At 49.8% G+C, this 17,717-nt stretch overlaps 1 protein-coding gene across 1 annotated transcript in view; it reads left to right on the top strand.

The window, feature by feature from the left end:
• Positions 1 to 1,708: 1,708 nt before the first annotated feature.
• SPSB4 (splA/ryanodine receptor domain and SOCS box containing 4) overlaps positions 1,709 to 17,717 on the top strand; it is an 85,847-nt gene continuing 69,838 nt past the window's right edge. The window contains exon 1 of the mRNA XM_006078046.4: positions 1,709 to 2,336. The gene's annotated coding sequence lies outside the window, so the exon portion shown is untranslated. The remainder of the gene's footprint in view (positions 2,337 to 17,717) is intronic.

The raw sequence follows: 17,717 nt of genomic DNA, 5'->3' as shown, positions 1-17,717 counted from the left end.
CAAAATTTTCTCTTCTTGCCCCGCATCTGTGTCCATTGCCCCCTCAGTAGCTTGCAGAATAGGTGCTCCAGGAGTTTCCTGATGGGGGATAGAAAGGACTGCTGTGGAGACCCCCCAAATACAGTAAATGTGAGTGCAGGTCAGAATGCCACTCAGGTCAATTCAAAGTACATTTATTCAACATCTGTTCTGGGTGGGTATAGAGAATTCAGGCATGTATAAAAAGCGTTCTTGCCCTTTGAAGGGGTTCACAGCTTTAGGAGGGAGACACGTACAAACAGGCAATGACAGAACAGTAGGAAATAAATACTTGATCAATACCCCCTTTGGCTGTCCAACCAATGGCTAAACTGGTTTGTGAAGCGCCATCTTTTGCTTGGACTGTATCAGGAGTTCCAAGCTTGCTTTCCTCCATCCATTCACTCCGCTGAGAGATCTTTGAAGAATGTAAATCTGGTAATGCATTACTTTGATTAAAGGCCTCAACTAATCTTGAGGAAAGATCAAACTCTAGTTGACTTCCAAGACCCTAGCCACTGTCCATCCCTCCAGCCATATCTTACCTTGTCGTTTACACTCCCGTCCATACCAGAGGCTCCATGCTGTATGGTATCTAGAGATGACCACCCTTCCCCTGTCTCCAGGGCTAATTCATGTAGCCCCCTCTACTAGGAAGCATTTACAGATTGCCCTTCCCAGCCTGAAAAAGGAGCCCCAGAGCTGCCATCTGTTTCCCTAGGTTGAGTTACCTTTTACTTGTCTGTGTGGCAACCCACTCCAATGTTCTTGCCTGGAGAATCCCAGGGACGGGGGAGCCTGGTGGGCTGCCGTCTATGGGGTCGCACAGAGTCGGACACGACTGAAGCGACTTACCGGCGGAGGTCCCATATGAACCGGCGCTTTGCCCCTAGGCCGTTTGGTATCCGGCGTAAGAGAGGGCTGAGGTCAGACCAGATCATTGTGGAATGAACTAAGCTCACCTCTGGGAGCACAAAAGGCACCCAGACCCGTAACTGTCAATTTTCCAGAGAGAGCAGATGCTACAAGCACCCTCCTGGCCTCCGCTCTGGCCACGCCCTCTTCCTCCGCTTCAGGCTGGCGGGCAATCGGGCGGCCCACCTCCAGTCCTGGCAGCAGGCAGAGTAGAAACACCTCTTTGCTCCTCGAGTGGTCGGGGTAAGGCTCCGAGAAGCAGGAGAGGTATGAAGTTGTACTTTAGAAGATGAGCTGGAATCTGATCTTTAAAAAATAAAGTGTAGACACGCTCCTGAGGAAGAGGTCATTAAACCAAGATCTTTCCCCGGCTGCTATTTCCCACACCAGATGCGTAAAGACAGCAAAGCTGCCGAAAGACTGTCTCCTCCGGCTCAGGGGCACCCACCCTGGCGCTCCCGGCGCGCTTGAATGAATGGGGGTGGGGGGGCGCGCATGAATGAGTGCGTGAGTGAGGGAGTGCGCGGGCTAGCGGGCGGGTGAATGGCGACCGCGCCGACTCGGCACGCGGCCGCGGGCTCCACTTCCCTCTCCCGCCAGCTGGTGGCCTCGGAAAGGTGGCGGCTCCGGCAGCGGCCCGAGCTGGGACGGGCCGGGGCGCGGGATGGTGGGGGAAGGGGCGTTCCCGGCGGCCGCGCCTTCCGCGGCTATTGGATTAGTGGCCTTCAGGGATGAGCTCAGCCGGATCGGCTTTCAGCTGCAGCCTCAGGGCCGGCCGGGAAGGCTGGGAGCGGGCGGCGGCGGAGGAGGAGGGGGAGGCGGCGGCGGCTGCAGCATCCAGAGCTGGCCGCGGCGGCCGGCGCGCCCCGCGCACAAAGACGCCCAGCCCCTTGGGGAGGGCGATGAGCGCACCGTAGCCCGGACCCGGGCCCCAGTTTCGAACACCAATGCGTGCGCCCAGGGCGAGGGGGAAGACGCCGGGCGCGCCAGGGGCGGGCGGCAGAGGCGCGGCCCGTGCGCCTTGAGCTCGGGACTCGCCGCCCTCCAGGTCCAGCGCGGAGCTTAGGAACCGCTGGAGCGCAGGCCTTGGCGCGCCCCCGGGATCCGCGCAGAAAAGACGCTTCCCCTCTCCCACCCGACCTCCTGCGCCCTCTCGCCGCGCTGGAGCGCCAACTTCCCCAAGAACGCTCCAACTCCGGGCCACCCTGCTGGGCAGAGGGGGCGCTGCTGCGGGGCTCGAGCCGTGAGGACGCGCCCCTGGCCCCGGGGAACAAGCCGGTATCTTCGGGGTCGCTCGGGCGCCCCTGAGCTGGTGGCAGCGCCCGCAGACGTCTCTCCTCGGAGTCCAGGACCTGCCAGCGCTGGCGATTCCTCCAGGGCAGGCGCTTGCCCTCTCTTTTATGGTGAGTATTCTCCATCTTCTGGTGAGAAGCGCGCGGGAGCCGAGGTCTGGCCGCGCGGACCTCGTGCGGGCCGGCACTGGCCACAGTCCGCGCTCCTGGCGTCGGTCCGGTCCAGATCCCCGGGAATTCCTCTCTGCGGACTGTGGCAGTCCGAGCTGGTTAGTTTGCCTTTGGGCGTTTGGGGCCGGCCCCTGGTACCATGGGTTCGAAGCCCGCTGCTTTTCTGCGTAATGGAGACAGCACAAAAACTAACCCCCACCCCGCCCCGCCCCCGCCGGAGTCACCCTGCCTGGGTTTAGGTCCATGATCTGTCATTCACTGAATGAGTGACCTTGGACAAGGAGCCAAACCTTGATTTCTTCATCCGTAGAATGGGGGTGATAATGGTACCCTTTTAATAGGGCTCTTAGTAGCATCTATGGGGTGGTTGTCGTAATGTACGTAGACCTGTTCCTGACACATAAGAACCACTCGATCAAACGTTAGCCAGCATTATTATTAGCTGTGTGAGCCCAAGCGTGTCATCCAACTTTCCGGAGCTGCAGCAGTTCTTTCGTCGATGTATTGGGGACAGTAATTTCCAGGAGTCTGTTCGTCCGGGTTGGGGGGCGGGGGCAGTTCAGAGCGATGGAAATCAAGCGCCTGGCACGCAGTGGATACTGGTGAAATGGGGGCTGTTGTCACTGTTTACTCTTGACGCTGGATAGTGAGGCTGGTCGCCCGGTCCGAGCGCTGCTTGGGGCCAGCTCCTGGCCTTGCTTGGAGACAAACTTGGCGATGCTTTGGAAGGGAGGGGGTCGCGTGCAGAGTGAGTCACGGGCAGGGGAGGGGGGTGGGGTCTGGGAAGAAGGGAGGAGGCCAGAGCCTGGAGCGCGGCAAATGTGTCCGCCCTGGTAGGGCAAGACGCGCCACGGGCTCAGAACCAGGAGGGGACGCCGAGCCCAGGACCTCTCCCTGGAGGGAGAAGAGGGCTTGAGGGGAGAGGGGGGGAAGTGGCCGCTCCCGCGTCCGGGATGCAGGAGCATGGGCTGTTACGGACTGGCAGAGAGAGGAGGGCACTTGTGGGCCGTAGCGCTAGGAGACGGAGAGCTCTCTGGAATAAGCTTGATTGAGTTCGAATTCCGCCTCCACCATCAGCCCGCAGTGTGACCTTGGACAAGTACTCTAATCTTTCCCAGCTCAGTTTCCTCGTCTGCCCCAGCCTCCTCCTGGGGGAGTTTAGGGGTTGAAGGAGTTCTCTCCTCTCTAGGAATCAGAGCCTCCATCCTCCATCCACCTTCCGTCCTCCTGCAATCGATGAACATAAATCAGGAAGACGTGCCTGAGCTTGGGGGAAACGCTATTAAAAGGAGAATACAGGAGCTGCCCGCCCCTCCCCCTCCAGGCGGTCATTGCACCTAAGGAAGCAGCACCCGTGCAACACATCTCTCCCGCCTCTCCCTCTCTTTCCCCCTTGATGCCCCTCTCCTCCAACCCAGTTCTGCAATCTCTGTCACTGAGACTGATGGGGGATCCTTCTTCATCCTCCACAACTCCATTTTTCCAAAAGTGCTGCTGATTAATGGAGTTTGTAGAAAGACACGGTGTTGGTAGCTTGATACAAACATGTTTGACACAAGACACCATCCTCCTGAGACACATACCCCTCTGATAGATTCCATTTTACAAACTTCCTTTAAAAGTACCAATAAAAGGAATTTAAGCCACCTTGGGCAAACAACAAACAAAATTCTGCTTGCTGACCATTCTACTCAAATATCTCTCCAGGCTGTATTTCTATTTTGCTTAAAAGACTGGTAAACTCAGTTATATGAGAAGAAAATCTACAGGGACATCATCAGAAACAGTGAAAAGACATGACAAACTGGGAGAATTGTCACTCCTGTCACAAAGGGCTCATCTCTTTAATGTGTAAAAATGTCCTCAAGTCAACAAGAAAAAGACCATTCACAGTTCACATGCACAAAGTAAAACTGAAATATCAAGCATATGACAAGTTGCTCTACCTCATTTTTCTTGAATAAGAAAAATTTAAGTTCAAACTACAAGACAATTTTCACATATCACATTAGCAAATAATAATCATTTATCAGAAACATCTTTTAAAAATATAATATAGATCAAATCCCTCCTAGTCTTAGAATCTCCTTGAGGCTGCCCAGGAGTAAGATTAAGGTGCCTCCAAAGATCTTCACGACCCAGATAATCACAATGGTGTGATCACTGACCTAGAGCCAGACATCCTGGAATGTGAAGTCAAGTGGGCCTTAGAAAGCATCACTACGAACAAAGCTAGTGGAGGTAATGGAATTCCAGTGGAGCTATTTCACATCCTGAAAGATAATGCTGTGAAAGTGCTGCACTCAATATGCCAGCAAATTTGGAAAACTCAGCAGTGGCCACAGGACTGGAAAAAGTCCATTTTCATTCCAATCCCAAAGAAAGGCAATGCCAAAGAATGCTCAAACTACTGCACAATTGCACTCATCTCACATGCTAGTAAAGTAATGCTCAAAATTCTCCAAGCCAGGCTTTAGCAATACATGAACCGTGAACTTCCTGATATTCAAGCTGGTTTTAGAAAAGGCAGAGGAACCAGAGATCAAATTGCCAACATCCACTGGATCATTGAAAAAGCAAGAGAGTTCCAGAAAAACATCTATTTCTGCTTTGTTGACTATGCCAAAGCCTTTGACTGTGTGGATCATAATAAACTGTGGAAAATTCTGAAAGAGATGGGCATATCAGACCACCTGACCTGCCTCTTGAGAAATCTGTATGCAGGTCAGGAAGCAACAGTTAGACCTGGACATGGAACAACAGACTGGTTCCCAATAGGAAAAAGAGTATGTCAAGGCTGCATATTATCACCCTGCTTATTTAACTTATATGCAGAGTATATCATGAGAAACGCTGGACTGGGAGAAACACAAGCTGGAATCAAGATTGCCGGGAGAAATATCAATCACCTCAGATATGCAGATGACACCACCCTTATGGCAGAAAGTGAAGAGGAACTAAAAAGCCTCTTGATGAACGTGAAAGTGGAGAGTGAAAAAGTTGGCTTAAAGCTCAACATTCAGAAAACAAAGATCATGGCATCCAGTCCCATCACTTCATGGGAAATAGATGGGGAAACAGTGGAAACAGTGGAAACAGTGTCAGACTTTATATTTTTGGGCTCCAAAATCACTGCAGATGGTGACTCCAGCCATGAAATTAAAAGATGCTTGCTCCTTGGAAAAAAAGCTATGACCAACGTAGACAGCATTTTCTTTCTTTCTTTCTCTTTTTTTTTTTTTGATAGACAGCATTTTCAAAAGCAGAGACATTACTTTGCCAACAAAGGTCCATCTAGTCAAGGCTATGGTTTTTCCAGTGGTCATGTATGGATGTGAGAGTTGGACTGTGAAGAAGGCTGAGCGCTGAAGAATTGATGCTTTTGAACTATGGTGTTGGAGAAGACTCTTGAGAGTCCCGTGGACTGCAAGATCCAACCAGTCCATTCTGAAGGAGATCAGCCCTGGGATTTCTTTGGAGGGAATGATGCTGAAGCTGAAACTCCAGTACTTTGGCCACCTCATGTGAAGAGTTGACTCATTGGAAAAGACCTTGATGCTGGGAGGGATTGGGGGCAGGAGGAGAAGGGGATGACAGAGGATGAGATGGCTGGATGGCATCACTGACTCAATGGATGTGAGTCTGAGTGAACTCTGGGAGTTGGTAATGGACAGGGAAGCCTGGCGTGCTGGGATTCATGGGGTCGCCAAAAGTCGGACTCGACTGAGCGACTGAACTGAACTGAACTGAAAGACCTACAGGTCTGGTTCCTGCTACCTTTCACGCCTTTCTCACTGTTTTCCTCTCTTATTAACCTCTACTCCCTGACCTTTCTGCCTTTGCTCCAACACTTAGAAGACTTTTTCCTTGGCTTTTATCAAACCTGGCTCCTCCTCACTTGGACAGGCCTGTCCTTGGGGAGCTTCACTTCTACTCCAGAAAGTGACCAAGACCTGGGCCAGTGCTGAGTTCCCCTCCTCTCTGGGAAAAGACCTAGTTCCCTTCACCCTACAGGGGCTACTTGATTCTCCCCGAGAGAATGATGCCTGACGTGGTTACATAGCCAGGGTCTTCAAGGGCCCCTTCTTTGTTGGTATAGGAAAGAAGGGTCTCAGGCAACCTCGCAGCTAGAACAGGCCACAGGGTGCAGAAAATCAGGGGGTGTGGAAGTACCTGAAGCAAAATTACCAGACATCTCTGCCTCAGAGTCATTTTTAAAAACTAAGTATATGAGTGCATACACACAACTGATGTGAACATAGCCATACACACTTGGCAAGAAAGATCAACAATAAAAAATAAAATAGCAACACATTTGATTTTTCTTTTTCAGTTTTTATTTATTTTTGGCTGCCCTGGGTCTTTGTTGCTTTGCACGGGCTTTCTCTAGTTGCAGTGAGTGGGGGCCACTCTCGGTATGGTACATGGGCTCCTCATTGCAGTGGGTTCTCTTGTTGCAAAGCACAGGTTCTGGATGCGTCGGCCTCAGTATTTGTGGTGCGCAGGCTTAGTTACTCCCTGCCATGTGGAATCTTCCCCAGCCAGAGCTCGAACCTGTGTCCTCTGCATGCGCAGGCGGATTCCTATCCACTGCACCACCAGGGTAGTCCTTTATTTTTTAAATATTTATTTATTTATTTGACACCAGGTCTTAGTTGCAGCATGTGGAATCTTAGTTCCCTGACCAGGGACTGAACCCTGGCACCCTGCATTAGGAGCTCAAATTCTTAACCACTGGACCACCAGGGAAGTCCCCAGCAACACATTTTAAATAAAATATTTTGAATAAAATATGGTCCGTAAATAAGGCTCACAGGGGGTACCTGTTCTGAAGCTGTAGGAAAAAGTCATCTCTGTTGAGTCCTTTGGGAAAGAGGATTGAAGACCCAAATCAGGAGTCATGAACCTTCCTGGGCGGTGTGGACTGCGTGTGATTTTTTTGCTATACATATTGAGTTAATCCCCATTTAAAATGTGTACTTTAATTATGAGAGAACAATGTTGTTTGTTGTTGAAAAGGCAAACTGTACAAGAGGTGTGGAGCGGAAGTGTCTTCTGCAGCCCGATGTAGCCAGTGGTAGCAGGTGCTGGTAGGAGGCAGAGGCTGGGGGGTGGGTGCTGGCCTTGCCAGCAAGAAACAGAGCCCATGGTACAGAAGACAGCTGGGGATGCAGGATGAGGCCACAGGGCAATGGAGGAATGCCACAGAGGGTGCCCAGCCCCACTTGGAAGTATGAGGAGAAGGAATATCAGTCAGGCCAGGGAAGGTGAGAAGGATCCCAGGAAAAAGGATGGGCAGGATAGGATTTGTGAGAGGAGTCTACTGTGACCGCTCTGACGGGGGCCATGCTGGGAGGCTGACTGGTATGGGAGAAATAAGCAAGGACAGGTCTTGGGGATCCTTATGTATCAAGGAAAGGGGTACAGCTTCTCCCTGGTGAAGCCACCTGGAGAGCTGAACAAAAGGTGAGTGGGTGCCTCCGTTAGATTCACCCTGTGGCAGCATGGATGGTGGCTTGGGGCACCACTGGGAGACCCTTGTAGTAATCCAGGCAAGATCTGAACTAAGGGAGAGCCAAAGGCACTGAGGGAGACCGAGAGCCAGGGAGATCCACGGCAGAAAAGAGGACGAGCAGAGAGGAACCAGGTTTGCCAGAGAAGAGAAGAAAGAGGCTGCTTTCAGCCCTGGGCGTGTAGATTCTGAGGTGCCTGTGGCCCCTAAGCCGCCATATCTGCTATCTAGGATGGGTGGGCATGTCCACAGGGAAAGAGGCCTCCTGGCTTTACAGCGTCATTTGAAGGAACAGCTAGTCTGGGGTGATCTGGGGTGGCCAGAGGCTTCCGAGTAGGTGGGTCTGGTGCTGAGGAAAGAGAGCAAGGCTGGAGACCCAGTTTGAGAGAATCCGCAGAGGGCTGGGAATGCCAATCACGAGAGAGGGGGCACGCAGAGAGGGAGCAGCAGAACTGAAGAGGCAGCAGTGGGGGAGCCCCATTTATGAGGCAGGCCAGGTGCACCCTGGAACAGAAAGCTGCAGGAAACTGCCGGAGCTCTGCACCTCCGTGTGCTGGTGTGCGCAGAAGGAGGGGCCCAGAGCAGCTCCCAAGTCCTCCACCCGGCTTTCAGAGGTGTGAAAAGTCACTGATGGGTGAGCCTGGAGCTCTGCCTTCTCCAGAAACCAGTCTGTGGCTTTGTTCACAGAAACGTCTCGCCTGTCAGCCACATTCTGTGAGATGCCACGTCCCATGGCTTTCTGGGGCCATAGTGGCTCCCTGCTGCCTAGGGCTCCCTGTCTCTCCTCTCTCTCTCTCTGGGTCTCTCTGTCTCCCCATTTCCTTCCATCCCCTCTTCCTCTCTAGTTGCGCCCCCACCCCACCCCAGTATCTCAAAAATGCTCCCAGAGACACCTGAAGCTTAACAGAAGGACCTTCAGAAATTCCAGCAGGTTCCTATTATGATCTCCTAGACCAAGCCTGAGGCACGCAGTTTCCATTTTCATTCAGGCATTGAGATTTCAGACAACCAGTTATACCAAGCGAGCAAAGTTCGGTTAGGGAGATAAATGACAGGCTAGACATGAAGGTCACTGTGTTTTCTTTCTTGAAGTTTTTCCTTGAGGGTCCTGTTACACCTCACTCACCCCCAGCCGCTTTCTCCTAGGTAGGTCTGCTGCAGCCTTACAGAGGCCAGCTGTCCCACAGAGCCACCCACACATGCTTGGGGCACTGGGGCAGCTGGAGCAGGAACCAGACTCTGCCAGGAAACCACCTGGATGTAGGGCCTCTGGCCTCGCTGCCTTAGAGGTGTGTCTCTTTCAAGTGACCTTGCAGAGCAAGCTGGCTTGGTCACTGCCTAGCAAACCTTCTTCATCCCATCTCCTGCGCTCTTTGCTGACTGACAGCCTGAGCTTCCGCCTTGGGGGCTCCTGGCTCTGTCACATGTGGGAGGATTCCCATGGAAACCCCACAAGAAGGAGAGGCGCAGGGAAGCCTCATTGATTCATGCTCCCGGAGGATGGGCGTGAGACGGTTCCACCTGGAGCTGGACAGATGGCTCTCTTTGTGAGCTCCTGGTAAGAAAGGGCCTGCCCCAGCCAAGTGTCGCTTGAGCTCCATGCATGTCTAGAGAGAAAAGCTAATGGACGCCAGTGAATAAAAGCTTGGGGGTTCTTTGGCTCATTCACTATTGGCAGGTTCACTCTCAAGGAGCATCTTTTAATAGAATAGCCTCTTTGCTTAATATTTATACCAAGAAAATCTTAGGAACATCCCCGTCGAACCAGGTCCAAGTAGGTACCATTGGCACCATTAGGCAGAGGTGAAAACTGAGGGCTGAAGATGTAAGTGATTGACTCGCCCAAGCTCACGGTGCTCTGCTCTCTCAGTCATGCCTCAGTGGAGGCTCTTTCCGAGGCAGCAGGTTGCTTTTATTTCTGTGCTCATGCTTTCGCTCCCACTACTTTCCCTCTGAGCCAGAGCCCTGCAGAGTCCCAAGGACTCTGGTGGCGGACCCAGCCCCTGCTTTTGAGTTGTCCCCTGTCTCAGAGGGAGGGAGGTGGCTGAGGAGACATCAGTGATAAGTCTGTGATGGAGACAGGTGCAGGGGCTCTCAGAGCACAGGATGACGAGCTCCCCAGAGGCACTGATACCTGAGTTGAATGAATTACCCAGGTGAGTATATGTGGGAGGGGTGTGCAAGGGAGAGTGAATGGGTGAAGGCGGCAGAGGTTCAGGACACGAGTGTGTGGGCCCCTGTGGTGCCTGTGGGGAAATTCACACAGCTTAGTGGGAATGCTGTGAGGGGCTTCATAGAGGGAGATGGGCCAAGAAAGCATTGTGGAGCTTTTGTGGGGGGAAGGGTTAGGAGAGGCTTCCCTGGTGGCTCAGTAGTAAGAATCTGCCTGTCAATGCAGGAGAGAGCAAGTTTGATCCCTGGATCAGGAGGATCCCCTGGAGAAGGAAACGGTAACCCACTCCAGCACTCTTGCCTGGGAAACCCCATGGACAGAGGAGCCTGGCGGTCTACAGTCTATGAAAGAGTCAGACATGACTTAGCAACTACACAACAATAAAAAGGGTTAGGAGTTTGTACTTTCTTCTGAAAGCCCTGGAGAGCTGTGGGGGATTTTAAGCATGGAATATGATTAGATCAGCTTTGCATTTCACAAGAGCTGTTACATATGTTTGAAAGCAATAATCAGTCTATTATAGGGATTCAAGTGGTATCAAAATGCACTTCTTTTTACAGTCCTTGTCATTATTCAGACTTGTCACTGAGTCTGACCCCTCAGAGCTCTCCTGGACCGGAAGTGATCAGGTCTTACACTTTCCTGAAGCCTCACATCTCCAGGGAGGCACCGTTACCACTGGTTAAATGAAGGAATGAAATCCACCCCCAGCCCCTTCCCTAGCAAGTCCAAAGCCAGAGGCCACATTGAGGGGAGGGCATTTCACCCAGTCATCATCAATCCTGCAGCAGTCCTGTCTCTTGGGAGACCCCATGCCTGACTAAGTCCAGCAGACAAGACTCCGAGAATGGGATTTGGGGTCCTGGGCCTCTGAAGAATTGAGTATCACATTTTGCAAACAGCTGAGGCTCCTTACGAAGTGCGACATCCACGCTTTGTGTCTCCTCATTTCCCTCTCGGGCTGCAACACCCGCCAGGGTCCTGGGAAGGGCAGCTGACAATTTGAGTTTTTGTTTTCTTGCTCAGCCATCACTGAAGCCCCAGGGCGGATCCTTCCGGATAATGTCATTAAGCATCCCCATTCAAGCATGGCCTAAGAAATTAAGTTTGGTTTGAGGAAATGTGACGGAGGCACTGTTCAGTATGCCCTCCGCTTGCTGGGTTGACAGCTGATGTTACTCCTACCAGGGAGTTAGACCCTGTTGTATCTCGTCTATGCCTAGTCCAGTGCCATGTGCTGTGGTGGAGATGAGAGGAGAGATGTGACAAGCCCTCACTCCCTCTGGCTGGAGAGAGGGGGCAGGGGCTGAGCCCGACTTGGCCACTACTGCATGCCCCTAGCTCTCAGCAGTAAAGAACCTGTCACATGGTAGCCATCCACCAAGTCTTTGTCGAATGAATAGATGAGAGCTGGAAGCAAGAAGGGAGCACAGCAGTATCTAACAAGGGGCAGACTGGATGTGACCCAGGCCCAGAGACTCAGAGATGGTGACTGTGTTAGTGGGGAACAAGGTCCCGTGTTCCCATCTTCTGACTCCAGCCCTGGACCTTTTCCTGCCAAATCCTCTAGAAAGAACAGAAAGCGAGACCTTGCCGAAGGCCAGAATCTCCTCTTCACACCATACATGTACTCTGCCCTGTCTTCAAAGCACCATGCTTATATGTGTGCTTGGGGAGAGGAGGGGGGTTATGAAGAAGCCCAGGGGAAGCTTCTTGTCCCCAGAGCAATGTCCCTTGAGGTAGGAAAAAAAAAAAAAAAACAGGATAGTGGACCAGAAAGTCCTGGCTGACTTAGGAGGGACAGGCACCTAGAGGCCTGGAGGATCAGGGCAGGCTTCCTGGAGGAGGTGGGGCTCTCGGGCAGGATTGGGAAGGTGAGGAAGGAAGGTCTGGGGCCGCAACTGTGCATGGACAAAGACATGAAGATTGATGTGTCACCCTGGTATAGAGGTTGGGACTTTGCGTTAGTAACTTTCTGTCTCCCAGCTCTGGCCTTGGCCCTGTCTTTAGCTGGTCATGCTGATCCTGACCTCTGCCTCTGACAGCTTCCATGGGAATAAGCCCAAGTAACTCAGCCCCTCTTTTATTCATTTGTTAGTTTAGTCACAGTTGTAGGAGACTGCAGGAGCTGGAACTTGTCTGGGGCGAGGACTGCAGAGGCAATGTCCCACTGGGGTGCTGGACAGGTATGGGCAGAGTGGATCTGGCTGGGAGCTGGGCACCCGAGAGAAAGTCAGAACCTCCTATTGGGAGCATTTACACTGATCTCTGTCCTTTGTTGCTATGAACCACTCTGCCCTTTGCTTCTGTAGCTAAATCCTAGCGCATGCCCTTTTTCCTTTTTTTGCTTTTTATTTTTGGCTGTGCAGGGTCTTCAAGGGGGAACATCAGCTTTTTCAAGTTCGGCGCTCAAATTTAGTCATGTCCGACTCTTTTGAGACAGCATGGACTATAGTCCACCAGGCTCCTCTGTCCATGTGACTCTGCAGGCAAGAATACTGGTGTGGATTATTATTTCCTTCTCCAGGGGCTCTTCCTGACCCAGGGATCAAGCCCACATCTCCTGCACTGCAGGTGGATTCTTTACTGCTGAGCCACCAGGGAAGCCCTTGGGATGCATTCAGGTGGTTAAATGGCTAGGGCAGAGGACACGCACAATTTAAAGAAGCATGTAACATTCACCCGGTGCCTCCCAGGTACCTGTGCCATTCCAGACAGGTGTCTCCCCTGATCCTTGCAAAGACAGGCAAGGTTAGCCCATAGAGTGCTTTTCAAACCCGTCTCAGAGAGGTTAAGCCCTTACGCAGGGCCCAGTGGACAGGAAGGGATTGAACCCCTGCCCTTTGTTATATTGTGCTGTCACTAGCTTTCCTTAGTGAAAGACCATTAGTGGACATGAGCACTCTGCTGTGATCCTGTCTTGTGGGGAGCAGCACAGGGGTTGCTGTGTGTCCACCTCACTATTGCCAGTGGGAGCAACTTTTGAGGTCCCCACCTGCCACTAATGGGGCAGAGGCTTCAAGGCCAGAAAGGAAAGCAGCCAGACCTCCATGACCTGAAAGTGACTACTTTCAAACCCAGTAAAGGTGTCTCTTCAGCTGTTCCAAAGTTGGCCTAGTGTACATAGGATAAAGCCATTTGCCTTAGAAATGTCCTGCGTGGGCCACGGAGCTGCTTATAGTCCTGCACCACCAGAGGCTCTGTTCTTTCCATTTGTTGTGTTTTAGTTGCTAAATTGTGTCCAATTCTGCAGCCCTGTGGACTGTAGTCCACCAGGGACCTCACCCATGGGATTTCCCAGAAGACTGGAGTAGGCTGCCATTTCCTTCTGCAAGGGATCTTTCCGACCCAGGGATTGAACCCATGTTTCCTGCATTGGCCAGCAAATTCTTTAACACTGAGCCATCAGGGAAATCCTGGTTTTTTATTAGATCTTTTTCTATTTTATTATGCTTAATTTATATATTTTCACTCTTCTTCATGCACTAATATGAGTACACCAGCCGTGATTTCCTCTGAGCTCTACTTTAATAGGATCCCTCAGATTCTAATATATGGAATGTTTTCTATATTTTATTTTCTAGATACTCTTCAGTTTTTATGTAGGGCTCTTTTTGATCCAAGTTGTTTAAAATAGAGTTTTTAAGAATGTCCAAAGATAGAATTTTGTCATCCATAATTTTGTGATTAATTTCTAGCTTTTCTTCTGTATTCAGTTCAGTTCAGTCACTCAGTTGCGTCCGACTCTTTGCAACCCCATGAACCACAGCACGCCAGGCCTCCCTGTCCATCACCAACTCCCAGAGTCCACCCAAACCCATGTCCATTGAGTCGGTGATGCCATCCAACCATCTAATCCTCTGTCGTCCCCTTCTCCTGCCCTCAATCTTTCCCAGCATCAGAGTCTTTTCAAATGAGTCAGCTCTTCGCATCAGGTGGCCAAAGTACTGGAGTTTCAGCTTCAACATCAGTCCTTCCAATGAACACCCAGGACTGATCTCCTTTAGGATGGATTGGTTGGATCTCCTTGCAGTCCAAGCAACTCTCACGAGTGTTCTCCAACACCATAGTTCAAAAGCATCAATTTTTCGGCACTCAGCTTTCTTTATAGTCCAACTCTCACATCCATACATGACCACTGGAAAAACCATAGCCTTGGCTAGTTGGACCTTTGTTGACAAAGTGATGTCTCTGCTTTTTAATATGCTGTCTAGGTTGGTCATAACTTTGCTTCCAAGGAGTAAGCGTCTTTTAATTTCATGGCTGCAATTACCATCTGCAGTGATTTTGGAGCCCAGAAAAATAAAGTCAGCTTCTGTATTATCAGACTGTATATTATTTCTGCTTTTGGGGAGAGGTTTTATTTGTGGCCTAATATATGGGAACTCTTTTAGAAATGTATATACATTAATTGGCTTTCCTGGTGGCTCAGAGGTAAAGAATCCACCTGCAATGCAAGAGACTGCCTGCAATGAAGGAAGCATGGGATCAGTTCATGGGTTGGGAAGATCTGCTGTAGGAGGGCATGGCAACCTACTCCAATATTCTTGCCTGGAGAATCCCATGAACAGAGGAGTCTGGTGGGCTACAGTCCATGGGGTCACAAGGGTCGCACACAACTTAACAACTAAACTTCTTCCACTAACTACTACTATACATAAATTAAATCTGTCTTATTAAGTATGTAATTTTGGTTTTTCTATGTTTTTACTTAGTTTGGTCAGTTGATCTGTCATGAGCTAAAAGAGGTGAATTAAAATCATCTGCCTCTACTGGGTATCTGATCTTCCTTGTATTTTCTGTAGCTTTTGCTTTGAATTTTGGTGTTGTTATTTAACGTAGTCAGTCTTCAATTGTGGATTATATTCTTTCTTGTTATAAAGTGTTCTTTGTCTCATTTAAAATCATCTGCCCTTAATTAACTTTAGTTGGAGAAGGAAATGGCAACCCACTCCAGTATTCTTGCCTGGAGAATCCCAGGGACACAGGAGCCTGGTGGGCTCCCATCGATGGGGTTGCACAGAGTTGGACACGACTGAAGTGACTTAGCAGCAGCAGCCTAATATTAAGGTTACAGTACCTGCTTAGTTTGAGGTTGCTTTTATTTGGTATATATTTGCTTTTCCTATTATTTTCAACATTGTTGAATTACTTTGCTTTGGGAGTGTCTCTTAAACATAGCATATGGTTGAGGGTTTTGTCTTGTTACCTTAAAATCCTTAAAATCTTTTCTTTTTAGGAGTTTCCTATGGCCATTCATTGATATATATATAGGGTTTTGGTCTTAGTTTTATGTCTTTGTGTTTTTGCTTCTATTGCTTTTTAAAGCAAAATCTTTTGGTGTATGGTCTGTTTTATTTTGTGCTGTGTTTTTTATGACAATTTGGAAGGTTTGTGTTTTATTTTGAGTTCTTCTGGAGGTTGCCTTTGAACTGTGTAAAATGTATTTAATCTTTTTTTTTGAAGCCTGTACTAGTTGCCTCCCTTATGAAATAAGTGATCACAAAATTAGTTTACAGATTTGGTCACAGTTTTCATCTGTTTTGTGACAGCTTTTTTCTGGTGAGTTTTCTTGGTTTGCCATCTTTTTTCCTGTTCTTTTCCTCATTTCTTTCTTTTCCAGTATCTTTGACTATGTCATGTGCTGCTTCTCTTTGGAAGAGGTGAACCTTCCTGATCAGCATTTTGCAGGCGGTGTGTGTAGAGGAAGTGCCGTGAGGTGTTTTAGGAGAGCAGGATTGCTTCCTGGTTCGTGGTAACTTTGTTCACAGGCCTGTGGCAACGATTTGTTCTAGCTTCTTCCCAGTCAGCAGGGCTCTATAGCCATGGGCTTCCCGCAGTTCAGGCCCTTCTGCTACTCTGCCTCACAGCACACTGCTTCCTGTGAAGATGGCGGACGGTAGTTTTCTCCATTAGTCCCATCCTCCTTTTTCCCCTATAGTGTCAGAGGCAGATCCCATCACTGGACCACACACCCTGTACCCATTGGTCTTGATTAGGAATCTTCGTTTTCCTTCTTCAGGGAGTGCCAGCTACTGGCTGACTCTGCCATCTTCATCAGCCATCTGCAGCCACAGGTATCTTCTGGAGGTGTTCACTCACACCTCGTTTGATCTTCACTGCTTTTGGCAGCCCTTAACCGGTTTTTTGGCAGCCTTTCCTTATAAGTTGTGGTTTGGATTACAAATGTGTTCTGGTTTTGCTGAAGATAGAATCTGCATTCCGGTTTCTGTTTCTCCTTTATTTTGGGTGATTTTGGATATGAAGAGGAGTAACTATTTTGCTATCTTAGAAATGTCTAGTGTTGCATATTTTTACGTATGCTGGTATCCCCTTAGATTAAACATTAGCCAGAGCTCTCTGGATAAGGTTGGCATGTGCTGAAGCTGAGGTCTGACAATAGAAAGGAAAGAACATAGAGCTGAGAATAAGATTGGAAGGTTCAAAAAGCAATGCTCACTATTGCAGCCAGTGCTGTATGGCACTTTGGCTGGGACTGTACCACTATTTGGGTGCAACGGCGTGGCCAGGCAGAGCAGGGCATGGGAAATGTCTGCCTCCTGGTCTGTCTCAGGGGAAAGTGTTCTGAACCTAGCAACTCTCAGACCAGGGAGGGGAAGACACATGCCTTTGCTCTAGATGGGCTGCAGGGCTCAGCTCTCCATCTCTCCCCACACCCAGGGTCCATCCAAACACCCCAAGAACCCTGAACTCTGGCCGGTCTCTTAGTGATGGTGGCCAAGTTCTCCTCCCTGAAAACCAGGGTCTTGTCTCAGAGGAGGTTGTCCAGAGTCAATGTTGTTAATGGGGTTTATACGCCCAAAGACAGAGCTTGCCCATCCAAAGGGAAGTGGTACATGCAAGATGTCTAGAAGACAGAGCCAGAAAGGAAAATCTGCCGGCAGAGTCTCAGGTTTGGCTTCTGATATTGTCTCTTAGCTTCCCATACCACTTGGAGGGAATATTTTATTCCCATTTTATAGACTGGAGTCTTAGACAGGCTAAGAGAAACTTCCTGTGGACGCACAGCTAGAGATGGAGAGAGGGATTTACATATAGTTCTCTCTGGCTCCAGAGCCTGAACACCAACTCTCTCATCACCTTGCTTCCAATTCATCTTACCATGGAGACCTCACCCTATCCTCAGATGCTTGCCTTATGTCCTTGTTCATGTCCCTGGGTGACCTTGATGAATCCTTGCTCAGTGTCTAGTTTCTCAAGACTGATTACACTTTAAATGCTATTTAAGCTCCCCAGGGCAGCCAAGGATAGGAACCAATGGACCATACCCTAAACATCTCCAATGTCCCTGTCTTGAGCACCCTGTTCCCCCTACCTAGGGCACAGGGCTTGTTTCTTGGGACCAAGTGCACTGGAGTTCTCTATGATTTTGAGCAAATCACAACTTCTCTGGGCTCAGTCCTTATTTTGAAAATAAAATAGCCTGTGATTTCTCCAAGAGCAGAACACAAACTCTGAAGCCAGATGGCCTCAGTGTGGATCTTGGCTCAGCCCCTTCTTAACTGTGAAACGTTGGTTAATTAGTTATCTCCTCTATGACCTATGCGTTTCTCATCTATAAAATGGGAATAATAATGAATGTCTTATTGGGAGGGCTTAAGGATTAAATGAGCTA

This window comes from Bubalus bubalis, chromosome 1, assembly GCF_019923935.1.
Source record: "Bubalus bubalis isolate 160015118507 breed Murrah chromosome 1, NDDB_SH_1, whole genome shotgun sequence".
NCBI classification, from domain to species: Eukaryota; Metazoa; Chordata; class Mammalia; order Artiodactyla; family Bovidae; genus Bubalus; species Bubalus bubalis.
This window is presented reverse-complemented; position numbering and strand designations above follow the sequence as displayed.